Consider the following 26,941-nt stretch of genomic DNA (forward strand, 5'->3'; position numbering starts at 1 on the left):
TGACATTAGCACCAACCCCATCTGAGCAGGATGTGGTCGCGACGCCCGCAGAAGTGCCCTCTCCCTGCTCCCAGCGCCTGGTGCTCCCCCTGCCCCGCACGGGCCTCGCCGGCTGATGGATTTGGGTCCAGGGCACGCGGGTCACCTCCTTCCAGCAGGCGAGTGGAGCCCCGGGAAAGCGCGAGGCCCTACCTACGTCTTGCGAGCCGTTAGGGCGCTGGCCTTGGTCTTGGGAAAGTCATCTTTGTTCTCCGATCTGGTTAATTCGGTTCCTGTCTTCTGGGAACACCCAGCCCTGCCCCCGCCTCCGGTGCCTCTGAAGTGAGTCCCTTCCCAAGAGCCCCCTCTGACCCAGCACAACCTGTGTGGCGACCCAGGAAGGTTGGGAGGTGCCCAGGGTGGTGGCTGGGCCAGGACCCACGGACACGGCACGCGGAGCGTTGTAGCAAGGGGCCTGGCCACCCAGCCACGCTCCTGCCTGAGCTGCAGCAAAGCCCACTCGCCAGCCACCAAATGCGGGGCGGGGGCTGGCGGCCTCACACTGGCACTCAGTCCGCTTGCAAAGAAGAAAGCGCTCCCGAAAGAGACGAGTCAGCAGAACGATGCAGCTGTGTGTACTTAGTAATGATGTGATGTGTATCTGAAGTCGAGGCTGTCCTGGAAACACACGGCGCCCGCCAGCCGCCTTGACAAAACTCCCGCCTTCCGCACCAAAGCGAGGCTCCAGCCTCGCGGCGGCCCTCACCTCACTGGTTGCGGGCCCGGCCCTCTGTCACACTCCCCGCCGCTGCGGATGCTGGGGGTAACATCTGCTCTGTGGGTGCCCTGCCGGGTTGAGCATTTCGCCATTTCATCCGGTAACTCTGCCCCTTCGGCAGGAGGGGTGCCTCTGTCCCCGCCCCTGACGCAGGTGCGTGTCTGTTGTATGGGTCAGCTTTTGCTTACAACGATGCTCGGTGACAAACAATCCCCACATCTCGGGGGCTTACAGCAACTGCATGTATTTTTTCTTGCTCTTGGGTATAGACTTTGGCTGATCTTGGTTGAGTCTGGCTGGGCCAAGCTGGGTTCAGCTGCACTTGACTCCAGGCTGTAATCCCTTTCGGGTCTGCCCCACGTTCACAGGCTGGGGTCTGGTTTCCTCTTGGTGCAGACGACGAGCAAGAGGCCAAGCCCCCGCAGCCAAGCCTCAGCTCACGAAGGTGTCTCTGTGCATGTCCCTTGGTTATCACCCACCTGCGCCTCCCCAAGTGGATGGGGTGAGGGTGTAGACTCCACCCACTCTCCGAGGGGCACTGTAAGGTCAGGGGATGAGGGGCCTCATCTTCCACATCTGCACGCCTGATTCTCTCAGGACCATGTGGCCCTGATGTAAATATCTGAGGTTGGGGGTCAAGAGAGGGAGCTAGCAGCCAGGTAAGGGCATTGCTCCCAGCTTGGGGGTGGATCCAGGGAGAGGAATGGAGCAGGGACTGGGGAGCACTTAGGTGTCCTTGAGGGGATAGGAAAGTCTTCACGGGGGAGGTGGCCCCATAAAAGATTCCAACAGGGCAGGGGACAGGGTGGAGGGCATCCTGAAGGCAGGAAAGCAGGTGTCATCGCTGGTCTGCCTGGTTCTGCTGCCACTTGCTGAGCGAATGCCTGCCCTCCTGGGCCTGGCTCCTGCAGAGGGTACAACTGGGCCCTTCCAGAAGCCCTTCCCTGCATCTGAGCTCCTCCCCAAGAGCTCTATTGATCTCCTCTGCCTCCCGCTCTGAGTTAAGTAGTAACCAGGAACCTCTGATCTCATTACGGGAATTATAACTGTCCAGCTCTTTTTGGATCATTCTTGGTGGCTGAGCCTGGGGACACGGGCTCTGGAGAATTACCCATCCAGCAGCATGAACAGGAAGCTGGAGACTTAAAGGTTACTCACAAATACTCCAGTTCACATTAATTCACAAAATCAAGAATACACAGCCCAAATGCCCTGAAGCTATGAAGGTCTTTAAATACCAGCCATTCAAAGGGGAACAGCGTGATTTTTCCAAATTAAATACTGTCTCGTCTCCTGCGATTTCAAGAGGGACCCCGGGCAGAGAGATCTCTTACAGAAAGGAATCCTAACCAAGAGGCGTTTGGTCAAGGTCTCTCGGTCCCTGTACTCACCCCCTGCCAGGCAGGGAGGACCAGAAGGGCCGGATTAAGGAGCATCTCTAGCACTGTAGCCCTGTGCACTTTCCTTAGCTTCCATGAGCCTCTGTTTATCCATCTATGAAATGGGGCCCGTCCTCCAGGAGGGCTGGGAGAAGGGGCGGGGGGAGGGGAAGCAGGGCAGTGCAAGGAGGTCGGCTAGCCCTTGCACGGGGCCTGGGGGAGGAGGGAGCAATGAGGGACCAGCGGGCACAGGGTGGGGGAAGGGAAGGCCGAGGGTGGAGAGAGAGAGCCCCAGCTGCTCTCCCTGCAGGAGCGAACAGCGGGGACTGAGGCCCTAAGAGGCCCCAGCACACCCTAGCTGGCAGGGCTGAGGCGACAGAGACCCTGTGCCGCCCCCTCCCAGACCCTGCCCTCCCTAACTGTCCTCCAGTGGGGGAGCTTCACCATTGTCTCCAGCCCCAAAGGGACAGAACTGAGTCCATGTTTTTAAAAAATGAATGTTTGCACTTGTACGGAGTGCTAGGAAAGCCGGCCGAGGAGCAAACGTTAATCAGCTGCCATCTGGTCCTGTGGTGAGAACCGGCTTCCTTTTTATGGTCCTTCTCGTGCCTCAGAAGAGGCCATCACTGGGAGCCTAAAGTGTGGACTGGGAGCTCTGGAGCCAGACAGCCTGCGTTCAAACCCCAGCCCTGCTGCTTCTCAGCCGCAAGACCTTGGTGAGCCTCAGTTTCCCCACCTGTGCATGGGGGTCTCGTGGAGGCATCGTGAGGATGCCGGGCATTAATTTGTGCAGAGCACTTAGCACAGAGCCAGTGAGCTCTCCAGAAAACGCTGGTTGTTGTTTTGAAGACACTTCTCTGGGAGGATCTCATCTAATCCTGGGTGAGCTATCAGGGGCAGGTGCATGGCAACCGGGAGGCCGGGCCACGGCCTCGTAGTTTTGAGTGCGCTCCTGGCAGGTTTTCAAATGAAATCTTTTCTCGGGGCTACTCAGACTGGGGGAGATGGGAGGGCACCCACTGGCTCCCCCAGACAGGGGCCCGCACCCCTGGAGCTCTCCCGCTCACCAGGGGATGCAGTTCGACCATGCCCTGCGGAGAGCATCTCCCTTAGGATCCCCCCCTGGGCCTGAAGCCAGTCAGACCTCTGGCCAATCCCAAATCCCACAAAGCTGCAGAGCCCAGCGGGCTCAGGGCCTGCTCTCCTCAACTTTCCTCCCTTCCAAAGAACATTCCCGGAGGCCTGTCCTGGGCAGGCTCCCACCCACCTGGCAAGGCCAGGAGAAGGGGTGGGTTCTAGGAGGCGCCAGCCAGTGGGGCCACACCCAGGTTTCCCAGGGCCCCCCCACCCCGGGGCTGCTCCCTCTCAGCCCCCTCCCCACGGGGTCAGTCCCCACCCATCTCCCCATGCCACCCCCAATCTGTCCCTTTTTCTCTCTAGACCCTCTGTTTCCCTCCAGCCTTCCCCCTCCCTCCCTCAGCCTCGAGTGGCCCTGATATCAAACTCAAGTGTCCTCTTTGGCAATTTAAATGTATTACATGTTTTCAGTTCTTAATTTAAAAAGCAGATGAGTGGGATATTTTCTCTTTCTCTCTCAAAAAAGTACAACAAAAGCCACCAAATGAGTTAATTGATTCTTTTCTCCTGCTGCCCTCTCTACAGAGGCCCTGGGTCCTCGTCACCATTCACACTAATCCCATCCACTTGGCAGCAGGATCCACTTAATGCCAAGAACGTGCACATCTGGGTCCCTGAGGCCTTGGCCGGGGCCAGGCAGTGGCAGCTCACCTCCGTCCCGCTGGGCTCCTTGAGGACCCCGTGCCCCCACCTGCCCCCCCCCCGCCCCCAGATGGTAATTTGGGCCATGGCCACCGCTGTAGGAGCATCTTCCCCGAGTCCTCCACTCCAGCCCTCCGCCGAGCACAGCTCTCTACTGCTTCCCTCCGCGGCCCTGCCCTGGGGCCTGGGTACAGTCACTCTGCATGGGGGGACAATGGGCTCCGCGGCTCCGGGGCTTGTCCAAAGCCACCTGCCACATCCTGTGTAGCAGAGAAGCATTAGAAGCAGGGTGAACCCTTCCCCAGGCCCCTGCAGGGCGCTTTATCCCACAGTGTCTCATTCGGCCATCCCCACCCTGCAGATGAGGCCCGGAGGGAGGGAGGGCCTCGCCGAGTCACTTGGCCACCACGTGTGCTCAGCAGGCCGGGGACGGACGGAACTCGCTCGGGTTGTTGCTGCACATACTCGCCGGGTTAGCAGAGTGACCCGGGGCTGGGGGAGCCTGCGCTGTGTGCTGCAGGGACAGACAGGACTCTCGGGGTGCTTGGGGGATGGGTGGGGGCTCAGAGATGCAGGCAGAGATGGGCGTGCCCCCCAGAACCCCTGGCCACCATGTCCTTGGCTGTGAAACCGAGGCGACATGCACCCCTGGCAGCCGCCACCAGCCTCAGTGCCCGTGCCTGCCCTCGGCTGGCCTCCTGCCTCCATTCCTGCTATTCCCTTGTTCCCGGGGCACTTGTATTCCTGCTAAATAGCTTTTCCTGGTTCAAACATCATCTCCTCCAGGAAGCAGTCCTGACTTCCTCTCTAGTCCCACTGGACCGGTGCAGACTTCCAGGAAAGCACAGTGTCAGGGGCTCCACGGAGGACAGGTGCTTTTCCCCAACCATGAGAGGGGACTGCTGGAGGGCGGGGACAGTGGCTGACCGAGCCTGGCGTGGAGGAGCCCTTCCAGAACAGCGACTGTTATTACCACCACGCGGCGATGCTATGGGGATGTAGGGGAACCTCCCGCATCTCCTCCCGGCTAAAGAGAGCATTGTCTTGTTCCACTCAGCTGCTCCCTCTCTCAAGTCCCCGGGGAGAGCCTGGAGCGGCCAGCCAGTTCCTGGACTATTGAGATGCAGAACTGGGCAAGTAAGCTGAGAGACGAGAAGGGGAACGAACCCATTCACTGGGTCAGTCCCTGAGCTTTCCTTTGTGGTGGAGCATTCTGATCATGAGCAGAGTGGAGCGGAATGTAAAGCCATGAGGCCCAGGCAGTCAGCGGGAGGATCATGAGCTGGGAGCAGGATGGAGGGAGAGACGGAGGAGCCAGCAGAGTGCGGGAGGACGGGGTCCGGGGTGGAACGGGGCCCTCTGCAGAGACTGGGCTACACGGGGCCATGAGATCCTTTTGCGTTACATCATGTTGTTAAGAACCAGGGATCCTGCTGCCCAGAGGCATCTCGGCCTGCTCTGTAACCCCTAAATGTCACTCTTAGAGTTCCTATCCACACCTTCTAATCCAGGCCAACCAACCACAAAAGTGAACTCTCCCCTCTTCCAGGTAACAGCACAGAAGTTAGAAATCCCTTTCCTGTCCCACTGGCAGCAAGCTCTTTGAGGTGTGTGCCTCAGAGCCAAGCTGTCCTCCAAGTGCAAGTCCCAAATGTGTGATCTCTCCGAGATCAGCCCGGGAGAGACGAGCTGCTCCCTGCCAGTGCCCTACACCACCTGCCAATTAGCTTCCACGGAGGTCCGCAGAGAAAGCGGATCCTACATGATGAAAGACCCGGAGACAATTAAGGCTCGTGGTGCCTCCTCATTAATGCTCTTGAGAAGAGCAAGCATGTCATCGAGCTGCTTCGCTGGGACCCCTCAGTCCTTCTCAAACTCACCCTCTTCCAGGACCTGCCATCCCGAATCAGGGAACGGGGTGGGCAGAGCTGACAGGATGGAGGGATCAGCCAGGAAGATGCCAGTTCAGTCACCCATCAGTTTATGGTTCCTGCTCTGCAGGATGCAGCTGGGAGGGCTTGGGTTTCGTAGCCTCACTGAATCAAGCTTCCATCCCCACTTAGTAGCTGTATGACCTTGGGCAAATGACTCAAGCTCTCTGAGCACCCAGTGGCCTTCTCTGTAAAGCAAAGCCTGCCCACACCATGGGGTTCCTGGGACGGATGGCAGAGTGAAAGGAGAAGGCTCTAGAAGGGCCTGGCACACAGTAGAGGCTGGGGATGGTGGCAACTGTTAGGTTATATGCACCGCAACCTACCAAGAATGTGGTAGGGGGTTGGCCGGCCTGGCCGGGGATCCTGGTGCCACCCTTGCTCACCGCACGAGCTGGGGCCGGTCCCCCGACGTCCTCTGAAAAACAGGACTAATAATGCCGGGCGGGGCTGTTGTATGGGTCCTGTCATGTGATGTAGGGGAAGATGCCTTGCTAACTGTACAGTGTGTGGCAATTATCATGGGTGGTCCCTAGAGGCCATACGGTAATGACATGCCTTGGTGGTAAGATAGGCTCTCTGCTGGGGATCTGATGGCTCAGGGGGCTCTCCCGAGGTGTGGTCCCGTGATTAGTTAGGAGATGTGCTGGGAGCGTGGACGAGCAGGGCTGTGTGATTTTGTGTGAGGCACTTAACATCTCTGTGCCCCCGTGTCCCTCATCTGGAGCATGCTGAAGCAATCGCTTGGGAGTTAATAGGAGCACAGGGCCTGGCCCTTCACTCGTGCCTGATAAATGTGCATTGTCTGTCTTCATTCCGGGACAGCACCCCTTCAGCCTTTCCTCTTTGGTGCCTTTGCTCTGCGTTGCCAAATTTAGGACCCTTCCGGCCCACCCCCTGCCCTTAGGTCGGTGTCTTCTTTCTGGAAAGCGCCTCTCGTCGTATCCTTCTCCAGCAGATCAACTTGGCATGCCCCCGCCTCAGATAAAGCCCGACCCCCTTTCTGGCCCCTAGTGCCCCTGCAGCCTCTACCTACGGCTGTTTGCCCCGCTGGGCGCTGAGTCTTTGCAAGTGCTGTGCTCCCCCCTACCCTGCACCACCACCCACCCCTGGAGCACCCCGGCCCTGGATTTCACACTTGCTGACTCCTCGGTCAACAAGTGCTCTCATTAGACCCATTTGCAGCCGAGGAAACAGAAGCTCAGAGGGAGGTAGCTGGTCCCAGATCCTAGAACGGTGATGTCAGGAGAGGGGCCGGGAGCCTGGTCAGCCTGGCTTCCAAACCCCCAAACCCACCTGGTGGCGTCGGCAAGCCCCGGGGCTGGTGGGGTCCAGGCCGAGATCCTGTGGGTGACTGACAGCATGGTATTTGTGCAAGCATTCGGGGGAGCGGTGGCTGGCCTCCAGAGGGACAGGCCCCGGAGACCCCACCTGCCCCTGTGTACTGCCCTCTAACCGCAAGCTCTAAGTGCCGCAAGGACCCGCCGCTGCAGGATTGCTTACGGGGACTCCCGTCGGGCTCAGGTCTACAGGCCCACCATGGGGTCCACGCCTCTGCCATGTGCACTCACACAAGCCTGCAGCCCGGTCCCCAACTTCTCTGTGCGGTCAGACCCCGCTGGGCTTCTGCCCGGCCTGTTCCCCCCGACCTGGAATACCCCCACCTCGGCTTCTGTGCAAACCAGACTCCTTCCTCAAGGGGCGACACAGCAGTGGGAACTGGCTGTCCTTGTGGGACCCCAGCACTGTGTTCGATCTCCAGGTTTCGGCTTCTGCTTTCTGTCACCAGATTGCAGTGTCCTCCAGGCAGGGCGGGGAGCTCCCCGCACAGCCACAGGGCCCTGCCAGGGGAGGGATCCACGGAGAACAGGGCACCTCAAGAAAGGACAATAATCTCACAGCATAGATTGGAAGGCAAGGGGGTGCCTGCGTGGCTCAGTCAGTTAAGTGTCCGACTCTTGATTTCAGCTCAGGTTGTGATCTCGGAGTCTTGGGATCGAGCCCCGTGTCGGGCTCTTTGCTCAGCATGGAGTCTGCTTGTCCCTCTCCATCTGCTCCTCCCCCTGCTCTTGCTCTCTCTCTCTTTCTAAAATAAATAAAGAGAATCTTAAAAAACAAACAAAAAAACAGATTGGAAGGCGAGGAACACCCTCAATGAGCAAGTAACATTTAAGCTGAGAGCTTCGAGAGCCAGGGGAAGTTAGGGAACAGCATCCCAGGGAGAGGGAACAGCATGTGGAAGGCCCTGGGGGCAGGATCATGTCAGCTCACCTGCATTACCAGGATTCTCTGATGTGCCCGGCTTGAAAGCCCCGTGAGGCTTTATTATTATTATCTCCTCTCTACAGTGGAGGAGATAGATCAGGGAGACAGAGTGACTTGCCGAAGGTCACACAGCAAAGAGAGAGAGGGCACAGATGTAGGCCTGGGACTTCATCCTGTGCTATTTCCACCCCAAGGCACGGCCAGCATGGTGTTTATGTGTGGAGCCAGCAAATAGTCGGTTTCCTGCTCTTGGAGAGGGAGAAGCCTGGCTCATCCTTTCCAGGAGGCTGCAGGTGCCTGGCTGCCCTCACTCAGCGGGGTGCCTGCAGGTCGGCCTAAGAAACAGTGTTTAGCATCCATTATTTCCCGGTATGCTGGCGCTGCTTTGTTTTGCCTCAGTGAGCACTTCTGAACTATTTCCTCAAAGAGGGGCAGGCAGCCCCAGAGAAGCCAGCAGGCTCATCCTGCCTTGCTCCCTGATGCTGTTTCTGCAGTCAGAAGGCTTCCGAGTTCCAATGATTTTTAAATGCATTTATAATGTAATTGAATTTCAAGCTCCCAGGGAACCCCAGGATGTGGCCAGTCCAGGACCGGGGAGCCTCCTGGTAGGAGTGGGGCTTTCGTCTCTGCTGGTGCAGCCCGCTGGACGGGTGGCCACAGTTCAGGGATCCTCAGCGGATGGTCCTGTCCCCCTGCAAGAGGTGGCGACAGAGAGCTGGCCACCGGCCTGCCTGGCTTCGAATCTCGGCTCTGCCATTTACCAGCCCTCTGACTCTGGGTGAGCCAATTCACCCCTTGAGCCTCAGTTTTCTCATCTGTAAAATGGGCGAAATTATGCAGGGTTGTCTCCAGGAGCAAATGAAATAATCATGTGCTAAGCTCAGCGTGGGGCATGCACAGAGTGAGGTCCACAAGCTTTCGTCGTTGTTGTTGTGATGTTATTCTGAATCACACAAGTAATGCGCAGGGGGAAGCTCCAGCCCCGGGCCCTGGGTGAGCTCTCCCACCACCCCCACCTGCCCACCCACTTCCTCCGTGGCCTCGCTCCTGCCTCTGTGGGGGACCTCACACATCCCTCCTGGCCTCTGAGCTTTGCACTTGCTGTTCCTTCTGTTCTTTTCCGTATCCGTCGCCACTGCCCCCACCCCAGGCCTGGCGCCTCCTCATCCGGTAGGCTCAGCCTCAGGGCCACCTCCTGGAGGGATGAACTTCTCTGTGCACCACCCACAGCGACCTCGTCCCCTCCTCTAATGTTAAGCTGGCTTCTCACTCTGAAAGGAGGACCCCACTGCTCCTTCCTAGTTTCTCCCCACCCCTCCTTTCAATTAAAAAACTTGCATGGGCACATGGTTATGTATAATGCGTTTGCAAATCTTATGGAAATGTGTAAAAAGGAAGAGTAAAAGCTGCCTCCGCGCCCATCCTCCTGCCCAGACCCTCTCCCATGAGCCAACGGCTGTTCTCCGATTTCGCTTCTAGTTCTGCGCTTCTCTTTATAACTTTAAATAATACACTTGCCCTTCTTTCTTATCGACGTTACACAGTATCTGCCGCTCCTCCTCTGAACGTGAGGCTTGGCTCGCCCACGCTCGCTCGTCTCTCTCTCCCCGCGCCTCCACCTCCGGCTGGAGTGTTCTCCGTACCGGCCTCCCTGACTCCGCGCCTGGCCTCGCCATGGCCTCCCCACGCGGCCCTCCACTGCCTGAATCTGTCCCTCACACTGACTGCCAGAGGGAGCTCCTTGGAGCAGGGCTGGGCCCTGCTGAAAACCTCCCAACACACACCGACAGCACCCAGGGTGGAGTCCAGACTCCGCCATGGCCTCCAGAGCCCGCGTGGCCTGGCCCTGGGGTCTCCCCACCCTCCGGGATCTCCACCTCCAGCCCAGCCTTACTGTCTCTCACAATGCCTTAGGCCTGGTCCTACTCTGGCTGTTCCCTGGCAGGAAGTCTGTTCCCCGCTGGCTCCTTCCCCACATCCAGCGGGCGGCTCCTGCTTGGCCTCGCGAGGTGCTCTCCTCCCAGAGGTCTCCACCCAGTGGCCCTGGCCGTTCTTGGCCACTCTTGGTGTCTCTCTCCTGTGTTGTTGGGTTTCTCGTCTGACTCCTGCATGAGAGAAGGAACTAGTTTGCTCTTGACCGTGAGCTACAGCCCCAGTGCTTGTGGCCCTCGGGAGGCACCGGGCAGAGAGTCCCCCGAGCGCGTGAGCAGAGACGTGGATCTCAGCTTCTCTATTTGCCGACTCCTTCCCTCTTCGCCTGCCCCTCCCCTCCTGCTGTTCCCCCGTCAAGGTGGAAGGTAGCTTCGTTCCAGGTGGAATCATTTATCACTGTGTTTTCTCAGTACACCGCATCTGTGAGTTGGAAATTCATAAACAGGGCTTATGATGTAAGCGTTATGTATCATGCCCCGAGGAACTATGAAGTGTGATTAGATCTGCAGACTAGGAAGTATGATCCCAGCTCTTGAAAACATGCCCCTGGGTGGAGAACCTGCCTAGGGCCCAGCTCCACAGATACTTGGATTCTTTGTGACCTGCTCTCTGGCCTCACTGCTGCTCTGCATGGCCCGGCGGGCCCCTCGCCCCGTGCCCGCTGCCTTCTTCCTGGCCTGGTGATTGCCAGCAGCTTGGGTCTACGCGGCCTGGACGTACGTGTGCGTGCAGGGGTGGGGCAAGCCCGCTGCCTCGCCCTCGTCTGGAGAAGTCTCTGTTGCTTTCATCCTTGGCATACAACTTTGTTCACAGACTCTTCCTTCGAACGCTGCCAACCTTGCTCCATTGTCTTCCCGCTTCCGTGGCTGATGGGGAGAAGTCCCATCCAGGTCTCATCCTGTTCCCTCGTCCGGGGACTGCTTCTTCCGCAGGTGCGCTTCCCGGGTTTTCTGCTATTGTTCTCCTCCGACCATCACCAGGTGTGGGTTTCCCCAGCGTCAGTCCCGCGCACACGTGTTGGGCACATGGGATCTGGCAGTGTGCATCTGGCAGTAGCTTGGGGAAAATCTCCTTCCATCATGATTTCCATCATTCTTTCTTTTTTTTTTTTTTTAAAGATTTTATTTATTTGCGAGAGAGAGAATGAGAGACAGAGAGCATGAGAGGGAGGAGGGTCAGAGGGAGAAGCAGACTCCCCGCCGAGCAGGGAGCCCGATGCGGGACTCGATCCAGGGACTCCAGGATCATGACCTGAGCCGAAGGCAGTCGCTTAACCAACTGCGCCACCCAGGCGCCCTTCCATCATGATTTCTTAAGCTCTGATTTCTCTTCCCCATCGTCCCTCACTCGCAGTCTTGGGAGCTGCTCTCAGATGCTACTGGATCCCAAGATCCCGTGTCCAGGTCCTTGGTCCTTGGCTCACTTCTGCCTCTGAGTCGTTCTGTCCTGCGTTCTGGCGGGCGGTGGGGGGGGGGGAGGGCTTCCTCATCTTCCAGAACACCACCCTGCTCTCCAGGGGGGGCCTGTGTGATTCGTCAGCCCAGCTGCTAGACTATTTTCCTCTATTCTGCAACAATCCTCAGTCTTCTGAACATCCCAGCGGTTCTCCTGCATGCCTTGGCCTCTCTCCGGTCACTCAGCACCGAGGCAGGACCCGCCTAGGCCCACGGGCTCCAGGTTGGGAAGGAGTCAAAGGTCACGGTCACCAGCAACTCTGGTTAACAAGAGAGGAGTGCCTGGACGAGGCCCCCATCCCAAATGGGCCCTTTGACTCCTGCACCCTGACCAGTGGCGTCCTTTGCACTCATCAGACCCCACCAGGGAGACCCACGTTTCCTCTCGGCCAGCCGCAGCAGCCAATGCTGTCCAACCCACAGGGACCCAACCAGCCGCCCCTTCCTCCCTCGCTGGCGCGCCTGGGTGGTCAACCTCTCTACGCACAAGCTTTCTGCACTTGGAGGCCCCGGCATGGGGGGGGCAGAGTGCCGAGCCCCGTGTGCCATCCTGGGCAGGAAGCCCACCCCAACAGGGTGCCTCGGCTATTTTTCCTGGCAAGTAGCATTACGGATGTTTTTGTTTCTTTGCCCCAAAGGAAATACTAAGGCATTGCTTTTCTCCCCGGCTTAAGCAGGGAGGCCCTGTCCTCCCCGTCATCTGTGAGGCATGTGTGGTTCAGCCACTCCCTGGCGGCTCAGGGGAGCCGGGGCAGGGCTGGGGGGCGTGACTTGAGCCATTTATTTTCGTCCAGCGCAGCGGTCAGGTAGTCACCCGACAGCCGCATGATTGCACCATCACTCCGCCCGGCTGCCCTTGGCTGGCTGGGAGGCATTGGCCCCCATGCTGGGTTGCTCCCTACTCTCTGGGCTCCAGAGCAGGGTCTGGGGAGCCTCTGGCCACCCTCCATCTGCACAGTGATGTGTGGTGCGTCTCAGCACCCGTTCCCGAGGCCCAGCTGCACAGCCGTGGGTGTGTCCCCGGCACAGAACGGTGAGGTCCTCCAAGGCATGTGACTTGGGCCAGCCTCCGCCGCCTCTGTGCACCTGCAGGGCCTGGGCCTCAGAAAATGCCTATGCAGGAGGAGAGAAATACATGTTCTCACCATTTAGAAAGTCTGCGGGGGCCAACCAGGTCCTCACGGAGAATCACTAACTCAGAGACACTACCAAGTCCCCGGAGCAAGCACCTCTGCACCCTCATCCTGAATGCCCCCCAAAGGTTAGCTCTCATCACCCCACCTTACAGATGAGTAAGCTGAGGCCTAGAGGTGCCAGGCAGGCGCCAGGCAGGTGGAAGAGCTACCACAAGGCCAGACCTTCCTGTCAGCCTTCAGCTCTGGCAGTGAACCGTTTCCATGTGCCTGAAGACCCCCAGACCAGAAAAGGACCCTGCCTGGAGCTGTCTGGGGAGGGTGCCCACAGCAGTGGGTCGGGAGGTCTTGGCAAGCAGCTGGAGTCCCAGCTGGGGCTTGGTCTTCAGGGCCCAGAGCCACATTTGCATTTAAAATGGATTCAGAGTACAGAGGGGGCAGTTACAGGAGGCCCCTGAGTGAGGGGGCTGTCATCTGCAGGGGTAGGGCAGGTGTCAGCCAGTGCTTGGGATTCTAGTGTGGCCAGGCCAGGAAGCATGCCTCCCACTTCCTCTGCCCCCTTTCTCTATTTCTTCCTTCCGGCACCCAGCCCTACCCACCCTGCTTCCCAGGGGAAACAATCAGGATGTGGAGGAAAGATCACCAGACTCTGGTTTAAAAACTGACTTCCATCCAACATGCTGTGTGACCTTCAGGAAGTCACTCGACCTCTCTGAGCTAAGGCTCTGGCTTGGCTGAAAGTGCAAACAATATTCCTGCCAGCAGGAGCTGTGGTGAGGGCCCAACAGATGATCAATGCCAACCGATCCTGTTAAAGCAGGCAGGCAGGCAGGCAGGCAGGCAGGCGGGTGGCTTCGGGAGGAGGCTCATCACAAAGGCATTAGTATTCATTCATTCCTCCATCCATATGGATGTCCCGCCCCAGGGAGAGCGGCGCCGGCCACCCCCTTCTGGCCTCTCCCATTGGCCGCGGGCTGTGAGTTCAGGCCATCAGCATTCAGATGCCATCAGTTGATTTGATTAATGTACATTTCACTCAGCATCACACCGCGTAGGGGAATGTAGCTTGAGAGTAATTATAATCAAGTTTGAGGAAAGCTGATGGTATTAATGAAAATCATTACACTCCTGGCAGCTAATCCAGGCAAAGGGAGGGCTTGACTATGTTTGAATTCCATTTTTTGACTGTTCTGCTTTCAATCAGGAACACTTTTAAATGACTTGGGGAGAGCTGCCTCTGGGCAACGCTGGTTTCTCCTAACCAGGGAATGCTGCAGGCAAGGAAGACAGGCTGCCTCTCCCAGCCACACTCTGGACATTCGTGGGATCTTTCCTCCTCGTATCTTCCTGTCCGTCGGTCCTTCCTGGAAAGGCCTGTCAGGCTCTCTGACAAAGAGCAGCGGTTGGATGCCGGGGTCCCGGCCTCCTCCCGGGTGCTGGGCATAACTTCCCGAGACCCAGATCTGCCCAGCTCACTCTCTGCTCTGTGGCTCCTGGTCTTCCACAGACCAGAATCCAGAGACCCGTGAGGGCCTGTCTGATCCACTCCCACCCCAACCCCCAACTCAGCCCCGTGGCCCCTCCCCAGATGCCGTCCTGGGCCCTGGCCTCAGTCCTCCACTCCACACCCCCAGAGGTCCCCTCCGTGCCTTTGTCCACCATGGTCCCTCGCCCAGAACACCTTCCCTTCCTCATTCCCTGATCAACTCCTACTGATCTACTCACCTCCTGCCTCAGTTTCCATAGGAAGCACTCTTCCAGTCCCCCCACCAACCCCAGGTGGTCCCCTGGAGAACCTCTTACACTCATGCGTGCTTATGTGTCTGGCGCCCCCATCACGGCCACCAGTCCCCAAGCACGTGCCTGATTCACACACCTCTGCGACTAGCTTGTGTCCTGTGCTTCTCAAGGCTGTGGGCATCTGGGCCTAGCCTGCCCTTCCCTCTCCTGCCCCCCCATCCAGGACCACCCCAAGGGCATCCTGGGCACAGCCCACCAGCCAGGGTCACATGCCTCACCACGTACTCAGGCAAGATGCTCTTAGGGTGGACAGCTCTGCCTTCTAGAAAGTTCCTCCTCAGATGGACATCCTCCTGTGGAGCCATCTCTGTCCTCCAGCATGGGGCGGGGTGGGGGGGGTGCTCTGACTGCACGGCAGCCGTTCGATGGGAAGGCATGATGGGCACCCAGTGTGGAGCACTGGCCGCTTTCTGAAGCGCGTCCGCTGGGGGTGCAGGGTCGCCCACCACCCACACCCTGAGTAATGAGAATACAGCTGTGGGTCTTTGCACAGGTGGAGGGGGACGCTCAGCTCCTCCCCAGCCTGGCTTCTCTGGCTCCCGGGCAGAAACCCTCCTCCAGGGGAAAGGAGTGTGTGTACCACCTCTGCCCCTTACTGGCTGTATGACCTCCAGAAGGTTTCCGAAGTTCTCTGAGCTTGGGAGGGTGGCAGCATCCTGCGGGCGGAGGGGAGGGCATCCCCCAGCAGGTGGCATAGAGACCCAGCTCTGCAGCTGGATCCTTTCTAGGCAGGGACATTCACCATGTACTTCAGCCGTTCTATCGCTAAACGACCACAGAAAGGAACACTGCCTGGAGCCGTTTGGTGGCTGAAATAGTAAAATCTATTCTCTGACAGTTCCGGAGGTCAGAGGTCTGGCTCATCTCACGGTGCTAAAATCAAGGTGTGGGCAGGGCCATGCTCCTTTCTGGAAGTCCTAGGGGAGGACCTGTGTCCGGCTCACTCGGAGGCTGGTAGAACCTGGTTCCTGGAGTTTGTAGGACTGAGGTTCCAGGTCCGTGCTGGCTGTCAGCTGAGGGCCGCTCCAGCCTCTCGGGGGCACCGCATCCTGGGCTCCTGGGCCCTTCTTCCTTCCCCAAGGCCGGCAGTGGAGGGAGAGGCCCTCTCCCACTTCTGCCCTCTCCTCCTGCCATTGCTCACCCAGCTAGAAAAGGGTCTCAGCCTTTAAGGACCCTTAGAATTAAATTGAGTCCACTTGGATAACCTGGGATAATCTCCTCATTTCAAGGTTCGTGCTTTTAACGACATCAGCAAAGTCCCTTCTGCCAGAGGAGGTGACCCACTTAGAGGGTCCCGGGATTTGGGCATGGGCGCTGCTAGGGGCTGTTACCTGGTGTCTGTCCATGAGCCGTAAAGAGACGGGACCAAGTCTCTGAGCTGCAGCCCTCATGTTCCAGTGAGGGGAACAGAATACAGCCATAAATCAAAACCTAAATGAGACAAGTTAAGATACAGGCAAAGGCCGTGAAGAGAAGGAATGGGTAAAGTGACCCTGTGGGGGGAGCGGTCCCTCATCCTGGGGGGCCCAAGGACACACGGGATGGTGGCCTCGGCTCTGGCAGGAGGCGTCCAGGGCAAGCCGAGAGAGGTGTGCAGGTGGAGGAGGGGGCGGGAGGACGGGCGGCCGCCTGAGCCCCGGGTCCCATTTCTGACGAATAAATGGTGGAAGGGGGTCGGCCAGGTGGTGTCCAGGGAGGGCCAGGACGGCAGGGTGGAGCTAGCCCCATCTCTGTGTGTAAGTTCACAGACAGAAAGTTAGGCAGCCGGCTCGTCCGAAGGGACCGCTGGCTCCCACCTCAGGCTGCCACCCACAGAAGATTTCCCTCCTCTGGTGACATGAACCTTGAAACGCTGCATAAAAGGGGCGGGGATGTGCTCTTGTTTGCATGAACAAGTGGCCAGGTGCCACAGAGTTGAGCCTGGAGTGGTCTTAGGAACCAGAATCCCGAGAAGTCCAGGGTCCAGGGTGTGCTTTGTCAAAGGCATCATGCCTTGCAGAAACTACAAGACTCTGGGGCTGCCCCTGGTGGGTGGAATGATCGGGTGTCAGGGGTGGCAGGATACCTGCCTGGGGAAGCCCCCAGCGCTGCCAACATCTTATCTCAGGCAGCCGTGTCCGGTCGTTAGGGGCTGGGGCTCTGCAGCAAGACGGAGGACGATTCAAACCCCAGCTATGCCTTGAAAAGCCGGGGACCTGGAGGGAGGTCGTTACCTCTCTAGGCGCGGGTTCACCCCACTTATAGGAATAACAGTAAGATCTGCCTTACTAGATGCTTTAAGCAATATTTAGTAAGCACCTAGTGTACCAGGCCTTGCCTGGAGAGATGTCAATACCCCAAACAGGCATGTACCCATGGGCAGGAGGGAGACATTAGCTACGCAAGGGGATGAGTAGCAACAAGACAGGTAACTACTCTGAGCCTACTGGGGAGCAAGATCCCTGAGCTGGGATCTAAGGATGGATGGACATTAAACTAGGAGGAGAGGAGGGCAAGAGGGAGGAAAAGCATTCCAGGCAGAGGGAACAGTATGTGCAAAGTCTTGGGGTGGGAAGGAACCTAAAATGCTCAGGAAGAGAAAAGCTCAGAAAACAGAGCACAGGTCTGGGGTGGCTCAGGACAGCCCCATTTACACCTGTTAGGGCAACTTCATTATTAATAGCTCTCCCTTTTACATTCAGGAGTGAACTCCCAGTTTGGATGTTGCATCATTAAGTCTGGGGAGGATTTGAGTGTTTCTCCGAAGAGAGGGCGCTGGGGGGTTTCTGCAATGAGCTAACAGCATCAGGCGCGTGCACAGAAAGAACCCTGCAGGCAGTGTGACCAGGAGGCCCAGCTGGAAGTGGTGGCGGCTCAGTCCCCTCGGTCCCGGTGCGGCAAACAGGGTAGAGCAGGGTGATGAAGTCTGGGAGCTGTCCAGGAGGTCACCCTAGCCGCCAGAGCCCGTGGGAGGTGTGTGGGGGGGGCCGAGGTGCCTCCAGGGTTCCTGGCTTGTGCAGGGGGAGGGGTGGGTGAGGACAGGTTGGAGGCAGGGAGGCCGTGGGCTCCACACTTGGCCTCTCCCACCTCCTGCCTGTCTCCCAGGCCCTCCCAGGGGCACACGCTTTCCACACGCATGTACACGCACTACACACACACGTGTCATTGGGGCATGCGCATGCGTGTTGGCTACACCCGCCCAGTTGGCTGTGGCTGTTTTCCACAAAGTTCCCTGGGGAGGGGCTCTCTGCCTGAACCGGCTGAGGGGCCCTGGCTGGAGCGTCTTCCTCACCGAGCCACTGAGGCTCAGTTTGGATTAGACTCATTGCTGCACACGGCACCCCCAACCTCCCTGGCCCCGCGGCTGAGGGCAGGCCGGCCACCTGGGAGGAGGCAGGTTAGTGCCAGGAGCTGCCAACAGGCTGAGCAGCCCACCCTCTCCTGCACCATCATGCCCTCTCCCCAGGGTGCAGTTGGCATCATGCCCCACCCAGGCGTCCTCCCCGCAAACCCGCTTCCCTCCGCCAGGCCAGGCCGAGGCCCTGCCCTCAGCGGGGGAGGTAGGAGGAAGCGCCACGAAGCCACATAGCCACCACGTGGGCTCTCACCTGCCCAGCCCACAGCTCCAGACAAATGAAGGCGTCGTGCCGCGGCCCTGACAACAGCTGGTCTTACAGGTAGAGAACACACATGGGCACACGAGTGTGCGTGCACGCACACACGCGTGTGGGTCAGAACCCCCAAGGTGCTTCAGGGACCCCGCAGGGAGTTCCCACCACTGTCTCCAGCATCTGAGCCGGGGAAGGAGCCAGTAAAAATCCCCAATATTGCAACTGTTCAGTCCCTGACCAAGCACGTTTGTGCAACATGTTCTTGTTTACACAGCCCTCTTCCTTACGTGGCCCGCGAAATCCTCCTGTGCGTGTGAGCTGCAGGGAACAGACCAGAAGGCAGGGCAGGGCGGGCCCTTTGCCGGAGGCGCACGGGGCTGGCGGGGGGAGCAGCCCGAAATCCGCCCTGGCTCCCACTGGGGGCACTGGCCGGGCGGACAGGATGCTGTCTGAGTGTCCTTAGGAAAGCCACCTCTCCTCTCTGAAGACCTTCCTGGGGAGGATGTGGCGGGAGGTGCTCAGGAGGGCCAGATGGTGCGGCCACATAGACATTCCATGGGTGGGGAAGAGCGCTCTTGGAAAATAGAGAAAAGCACCAAAAGAGATTTCACCTCCTCAAAGAGACGCCTGGAGGCGGCTCTTGTGAACGTGAAGGTCACACATTTACCCCGAGATGCCTGTGGTCATCGAGGGAGGGGTCGGGGCAGCCTGGAGGGTGGGTCTGGAGCTCAGGGAGGCATCAGGCAGGACATGCACGTGTGGGGGCCCGAGGCCTTGAGTGGGGGTAAAGCCAGGGTGGGGTCACCGACCGGGGTGGCGTGGACACAGCAGGCAGAGGAGGATGCAGGGCCCAGGGCGTAGGGACCTGCAGGGGGATTTCACCAACCTCTGCCACAACCACACCAGCCCCCTAGAGCAGAAAGCATGAACAAGGAGGACTGCCAGCCACCAGGAGGGGTTCCCGTGTGCCACTGAGATCCAGGAGGTGGACAGACAGTCCCAGCCTCTGAGCTCGGCAGGTGTCACTGGCAGGCTCAGCCCACCTCCCATAGCAGGGCGGGGGGGCTCCTGAGGGGCAGGGATGACATTTCACAGATACCAACTCTTCCGTGATCCCTCCCCCCGTTTTCCCTCTCCCCCAAAATGGGACCTTCCCCTCCTGTCTCTACTTCCAACACCCAGTGCATCAACAAATCCTGCAGCCCTGCCTTCCAGACATCTCCCGAATCCATCCAAGTCTCTCCATGGTCCCCGGCTCTGTCTGGCCAACCTTTCCAGCTGCGCATTTCTCACCTGTTCCTGGGGTTCCCCCCCTAGTTGGCCCCCTTCCTACCCTGGACCCCCAGGACTTTGTACCTGCCAAGAGACTCTTAAGACATTATTAGCATCACATGATTTCTCCTTCCTGGGTGGCTTGTGGCCTCCAGTCAAGATGGGACAAAATCTCAAACCCACCCCCAGTCGGGATCCAGCCACTCAGACCCCCGGGCTTGTCCTCAAACCCAGCTCTCGGCCTTCTCTAGACTTGTGGAAGTTTCCGGAAGGTTTTTTCTGGGCTCTCCGCATGGCTGACTGACCTCACCCTTCTGCCTGCTTCACATCTGACCCCTCAGAGAAGCTGCCCTTCACGGGAACCTGGCAGAAACCAGGGGTTTTAACACTCTTTCTGGCAAGCCGGCCAGGAGCCTGGGGAGATCAGCAGTTTGTTTACATGGGAATTGGGGCAATTAGGGGGGATGTGGATTCCCTCACCATTAATTCATGGTAATTGCACTTCCGCTCTCCTGAGGACTCCTCTCCCCAGCCAGGCCCTCACACTGGTCCAGAGGAGTTGGGGGGGGCGGTGGCGGGTGCAGTCAGAGGAGGCCAGGGTTAAGCCGGCAGGGCTGGGCTGAGTCGAAGTCCTGCCTGGCTCTCCTGCTCCTCCCTGTGTGACCCGGGGTGGGGCCCTACCTCTGAGTCTCTGCCCAGCGACATCCTGAGGGGCCTCAGTGAGCTGTGCAGGGTGTCCTGCAGGCTCTGTTCCCTCCCTTCCTCCCTCCAGGACGATGCAGCCCCACCAGCTACTTGTAAGCAAGTGTTCAGCTCAGGGCTGAGGCAGGAAGGAGGTGAACCAGCCCAGATGGAGTCAAAGCCGGGAGGGTTGGGTGTGGAAGGGCCTGGAAGAACCTCTTGGAGCCAATTGTAGGGGGCCTTCAATGCCAGGCCAGGGGGGCAAGCCTAAGGGTCATCAAGAGTTTGAATGAGGGTGTGGATCATCCAGCCCACAGTGACACCCCTCTGTGCCCGGGCCTGTCGGGTACCGGGGACCCAGACTTGGGCCTTGCTCTTGAAGAGCACATTGCCTTCACCGAGACAGGGAAACTGATATCTTTGTGTGCTCCTCTCTGTGATGAGAAAGCCCAGGGCTACTCTAGGTAATCAGGGAGGGCTTCCTGGAAGAGGGCACCCTGAATGGACCCGGAAGGAGGCATCGCCAGGGCACTGCAAGGCTGAGCAGCGAGAGAATGGGGGGCGGGAGGCGGGCAGGAGGGGGCGCAGGAACCAGGGACAGTGAGCCGGGCACCGTGGTGAACTCTCCCTGTGTTATCGCATTATTTTCTTGGCAAGGCCTCCAGGCAGCTGTTAACATTGATGCCGTCTACACATGAGGATGCTGGGGCTCGGGGAGGCCTGGCGAACTGCTGGGAAGGGGCAGAGCTGGGGTGCCGGCCCGAGCTGACTGACCAGGGCCTTGCGCTCGGCCTGGCCGTCGGGCAGATGCCAGCCGGCGGATAGCTGATCCTCGCCACAGAGGGTTTGCTCATTGTCCGGAGGGCACTCGGGAGCCATTAGAGACTTTAACCAGGAGAAAGACGAGGTCAGACTCCGACTTTCTAAAGGTTACTCTGGTCGGGGACGGATGAGCCAGGAGAGGCCAGATTGATTTGTGTCAGAAAGCTCTGGAAAGGGCACCCTGAAGTCATCTGTGCTGTTTGGAGGGTGGCCAGGGCCGCGTGAGGCTGACAGCAGGGACCTGGGTCACCCGGGCCCCCTTCCCCCGAGGGGCGTGGCCCCCACCTGAGCAACGCCAGCGGGGGGGATGGGGGAGGGGGCTGCCAGCCCCACGTCCTCGAGATCTTGACAATGAGGTGATTACATCTTGAGCTTTGCTTTAAAAACCTTAATGGATTTTTTTCCCCACTCCATAAAGCCACCCTGTGGTCTAGGAATGATAATTGAGATCGGGAACAAGACTAATGCACTGAGGGAACATCCGCTCCCCGCCCCCCACCCCTCAGCCTCCTGGCTGGGCCGCCCGCCATGAAGACGCCTGAGCCCCGTCTGTCCTGAACCTCCACGCATGTGACAGTCACCCTGGCTGGCGTCCCTATGTGCCGGCACTCTGCCTCTGCAAATGGGAGCGCACTCAGTCCTAACAGCAGGCCTGCACAACAGGGGGTTGCTGTCACCCTAGCCTTCGCAGGTGGAGAAACTGAGGCACAGATTCCCGTGGGCTCCTCCACTGTATCGAATTGCCTCTCACCCCTCAGGAGGTGGGGACCCCCTGGCCCAGGAGCTCCACGCCTACATCCAGCACCGAGGCTTGCACACCTCTGATGACAGGGTGCTCACTACCGTTCTTCAAAGTCCTTATGATCCAGCTGCGCTGACCATCCACCACGTGGGTGCAGGATGTCACATCTGACAGCGGCCTGTCCCCGTCTCTGTCTTGGCCCTGCTCCCACACCAGTGTCACTCCCTGCCTGGCCCAGGAGACTTGGGGGGACCAAGTGGGTGGATGAGAGCCTTGTAGCACCAGCCATCCCCGAGGCCCCTTCCACCCCCCCACCCCGGGGTCCTCCTGGGTCCCCCTCACCTGTCTAAGGGGGGCTGGGAAGTGACACGCTGGGGCCACCTGGCCACAGGACGGTTCTGCCCCAGAGTCCCGTCTCTCCCTAGCTCCCGCCCTCCCCCTAGGCCTCCTGTCCACCCTCGGTGCCAGGAAGTCACTGAGACAGCAGCAGCGACATAAGAATAGCCGTGAACACAGGCTCAGTATTTGCAGGTGCTGGGCCTGCCATCAGCCGCTCACATGTGTGACCTCCGGGAACCCTCCTTCCATCCCCTGCGGCGCACACTGTCTTGATGCCATTTAACTGCTCAGGATACCGAGGCCCAGAGAGCTTGAGATACTTGCCCAAAGCCACACAGCTCCCTAGGTGAAGGAGCAAAAGAAGCTGCTCTCGCTGGCTGGTGACCAGGAAGCCATAGGGCCTTTGGGCCCCTGGCGGGGGGGGTATCCTATGACATTGAGGAGCAGGGCCCCCAGGATTCCTCCCAGTAGCCCAGTGAGGGGGTGATGCTCCCCCCCACCGAGGAGGAAGTGAGTATCCCCCATGCCCAGGGCCGAACAAGGATGGGGCAGACCCGGCCCTCACTTTGCTGACTCCAATTCCTGCCCCCAGCTCAGGTTCTGGGGTCAAGCCCTCCCTTGTTCCCAGATCCATCACCACGCTTTTATTCCCAGGGCCCCCCGGCCGCATTCGTCCCAGGGCCCCTGGTGACCCTGGGGCCCACAGAAGGAGAGAAACTTGTGTGGAGCCACACTTGGCCAGCTTTCTTCTGGCATGATTGAAATTGGCTGGATGAGTAAGGGATGCACACAATTTGTTGAGAATCATTTTTACTTTGCATCTTGAGTGTTGGCCAAGCTTTAGCTTAAAAGTGCAGACTTGATTCACTCACCAGCTCTTAAGACGGCGGCTGTGCCATTAGCTCTGCCCCCTCCCCCGTCGGGCCGCCCCGGAATCAGTGTTGTTTGTAAGCAGAGAACATCTGGGCTGTGTGCGATCCAGCTGCAGGGGCTGTGGAAGCCAGAGGCCTGCCAGGAGGAGGAAGACAGCAGAGCCCTGCCCTGGAGACGCCAGGCGTGCCAGGTTGGGAGTGCCGACTTTGTCAGGACACAGACCCCCCCGTGTGGCCCCTGCTCACTCCTGGGGTCCCTTCTCGGGCCTGGGCCAGTCTCTGTTCCTGGAAGCACAGGTCATAGAGTTGGGTCTATGTTTGAATCACGGCCCTACATGACTTTGGGCAAGGGGCTTCATTTCTCTGAGCCTCAGTTTACTTATCTGTAAAATGGGGTGGTGACACACTTTTTTGGAGCTGTGCTGAGGATTCCAAGAGAGAGAACTTGCAAAGTGTTCAGTATGGTGCTTTGCCCACAGCAACTCTCTGCACCTGCCCCCTACCTGCCACTTCCTGAGCCCATTTTCTTTAGGGGGTTATACAGACCCCATCTTGGAGAGGCTGCTGCCTTTCACACCCTCATAAACCTCCTCACCTTTGCACACCATGCTTGAGGGAACGCTGGTGATGGACTTGATAGTAACTCTTGACTCCACTCCTGTGAGTTCCCATTTTGTTCTTCTTTTCTTAGGTTTTTAAAATACTGTAGGTCCTTTTCATTTTCGTATAAATAGTAGGATCAGTCTATCAATTTACACACACACACACACACATGCACGCACACATGCACGCACACATGCATGCATGCACACACCTGTTGGGAATTTGACCGGATGGCATTCAATGTTCAGTGTACAGATCAGTTTGGGTAGAATTAAAAGCTTTACAATATTGAGCTTTCTCATCCATGAACATGGTATATCTCTGCATTTTAAAACAGATTTTTTTTTTAATCTCCCTCAACAATGTTCTGATTTTTCTGTGCGGGTGTCTTGTACATCTTTCATCATTCATTCCTGGGTGCTTTGTTTTAAATATATTTGCAAATGATTTATTAAAATTTCCTAACTATTTGTGAATGGCACATAGAAATTCAGTTGGTTTGGGCACATTGACCTTGTATCCAGCAATCTTGCTAAATTGATCAGATCTATCAGATTATCTGTACATTCTTTTCGATCATCTGTCCTCACAAACCATTTGCCTGTACATACTGATCATGTCATTTCTTTTCTTCCAGTCCTTGCACTTTTCCTTCTCATGCCTTATTGTACTAGCTAAACCCCTTAATGTTAGGCAGACGTAGTGATAGCGGGTCCCCTTGACTTGTGCCTGACCTCGGGGTGGGGGGGACATTTTCAATCCTTCATCATTAAGTACGATGTTCACTGAAGGTTTTGTAGGTACTTTGATCAGGTGAGAGAAGTTTCTTCTACTTGTAAACTGCTAAGCATTTTGTAAAAATCATGAATGAGTATTGGCTTGTATCACATGCGATTTCTACTTCCACTGGGAAAACATATCATTATATTCTCTAAAATGCAGTGAATTCCCCTGACTGTCAAATGCCAGATCAGTCTGCATTCCCAGGATACACCCAATCTTTGTATATAGAGCCAGATTCTACTTTGCTAATATTTTATCTAAGATTTCTGCATCTTGAACTTTTGACTTTAAATCGGCCACTCACTTTTTTTGTGTATTAGTTACTTATTGCTTCTTAAAAAATTGTACCTAAATATCCTGGCTTAAAGCAGTGATCTTATCTCTAATGGAGTCTGTGGGTCAGGAATTCTGCTCTATGATGTCTGGGACCTCAGCTGGAAGACCCGAAGGCTGGGACAGGTCAGGAATCCCATGAGGTCTCAGACACTCACATGCCGGGTGGTTGAAGCTGACTACTGCCTAGAGACCCAGTTTGGACTTCCTCACAACATGGTGGCTGGATTCCAAGAGCCAATGTCCCAAGAGTGAGAGAGGGGGAGAGAGACAGAGAGAGGCAGAGAGGGAGAGAGGAAGGCAGAGAGGCATACCCTATATTCTCTTATCCTTTATAGACCAGCCTGGGAAAGCACATAACATCACTTCTGCAGCCCTCCATTGATCAGGGAAGTCCCCTGGCTCCTCCCAGATTCAAAGGGAGTAAGAACAATGTCCATCCCATTGTAAGAGGAACCTGTGGAATGGGGTAAATCTATTGGTGTGTTGCCTTTGGAAAATGCATTCTACCCCTTTTCTCGTAACGTCCTTACCAGGTTTAAGTTCTGCCTCCAGAACAAATAGGGAAATAGTCCCACTTTTTTATTCTGTGTGTAATTTGTATCTGATTGGTGTTATTTCTTCCTTACGTGTTTGGGAGAATTCATCAGGGAAGCCAGCTGGCCTGGAGATTTCTTTGTGGGTTTAAATTACAGATTAAAATTTTAAAACAGATATAGGACGATTCAAACTTCCTATTTCCTCTTGGTCAGTTTTGGTCAGTTTTGTTTTTCCAGGAGTCAGTCTGTTTCAACTGGAAATTTTAATTTACTAGCATGAAGAGGTGTTCATAATATCCTTCTTTAAGATGTTGGTAAGGTGTGTAAAGATGTCCTCGTTTTATTCTTGATACTGTTTTTAATTTTCTTGATCAGTCATGCTAGGGATTTGTCAATCTATTATGCATTTGAAAAATTATTACACTTTGTGGATTTTTCACTATTATATGTTTATTTTCTGTTTTATTAAGTTCCCTCTCTTATTTCTTTCCTTTTAATTTATTTGAGTTTACTTCGTTTTTGTTTGCTTGTTTGTTTTTTGCCTCTTAAGATGTGTACTTAGATCATTTCTTTTCAGTCTTTTTCCCCCCCAAATGGCAAGTTTTTAGAATATATTTTTTCCTCTAAGCACTGCTTTAGCTGCATCCCATATTTTGGGGATTCATTTTTGCTATTTTCTGATCTTCAAATCATTTTATTTCAAACCATCTTCTGATCTTCATTGTCCAACTCCTTGGTTATTTAGAAGAGTATTTATTAATTTCTAAATGGCAGGGATATTCTAGTTGCCTTTTTCTTAATGATTTCTGGTTTAATTCCACTGATTTAATGCCAAAGAACATATGATTTTAATGATTCAAAATTTGTTGAGACTTCCTTTATGGCCTATTGTATAATCTCTTAGGATAAATGTTCCAGGAGCACTCGATAGAAACATCAACCCTGCTGCTTACTTTCACAATGTTCTGCACATATCAGGGAAGCCAGGCTGATTAATCCCATCATGTACAATTTTCTGTATCCAGGGCTCCTGGGTAGTTCAGTCGGTTAAGCGTCTCCTTCAGCTCGGGTCATGATCCCAGGAGTCCCACATCGTGGTCCCTGCTCAGTGGGGACTCTGCTTCTCTCTCTACCCCTCCCCCCTGCTTGTGATCTCTCTCTCTCATTCTCTCTCTCAAATAAATAAAAATCTTCAAAAAAAATAAAATTTTCTGTATCCTGGCTACGTCTTTGTCTGCTTGTTTGATCAGTTACTGAGAGAAATGCATCACTCGCCCACTAGGATTATGACTTTGTCCATCTCTCCTTCTCATTCTGCTTATTTTTTCCTTCATTTATTTTGAGGCTGTGTTATGAAGTCCATACACATTTAGAATTGTTTCATCATCTTAGCTAATTGACCCTCTAACATTGATCTTCTTGGTTAATTGTCCCTCTTTACCTCTACTTAGGATTTTTGCCCTGATGTCTATTTTGCCTGATATTACCGTAGCTAAACCCGCTCTCCTCTGATTAGAGTTTGCATGAACTTTTTGTACCTTTCCACTTTCAGCCTATCTTAGAAGTCCTCATATTTAAGATCCCTCTTCTAAACAGCATACAGCTGGGTTAAAATTAAACCAGTTAAAATTGTGAGATGATGTCTTTTAATAAAAGTATTTATTTTCTATTGATTCTGGACATCCTGTGTGCTTTTATTCCTTTTCCTTTTTTTAAAAAAAAGATATTATTTATTTATTTATTTATTTATTTATTTATTTATTTATTTATTTATTTGAGAGAGAGAGAAAGAGCTAGTGCACACACCCAGAAGGAGGGAAAGGGACAAGCAGACTCTGTGCTGAGCACGGAGCCTGACTCAGGGCTTGATCTCACAGCCCTGAGATCATGACCTGAGCCAAAATCAAGAGTCAGTGGCTTAAACAACTGAGCCAC

This window comes from Mirounga leonina, unplaced genomic scaffold (assembly GCF_011800145.1).
Source record: "Mirounga leonina isolate KUSES-001 unplaced genomic scaffold, KU_Mleo_1.0 Mir_418, whole genome shotgun sequence".
Classification (NCBI taxonomy): domain Eukaryota; kingdom Metazoa; phylum Chordata; class Mammalia; order Carnivora; family Phocidae; genus Mirounga; species Mirounga leonina.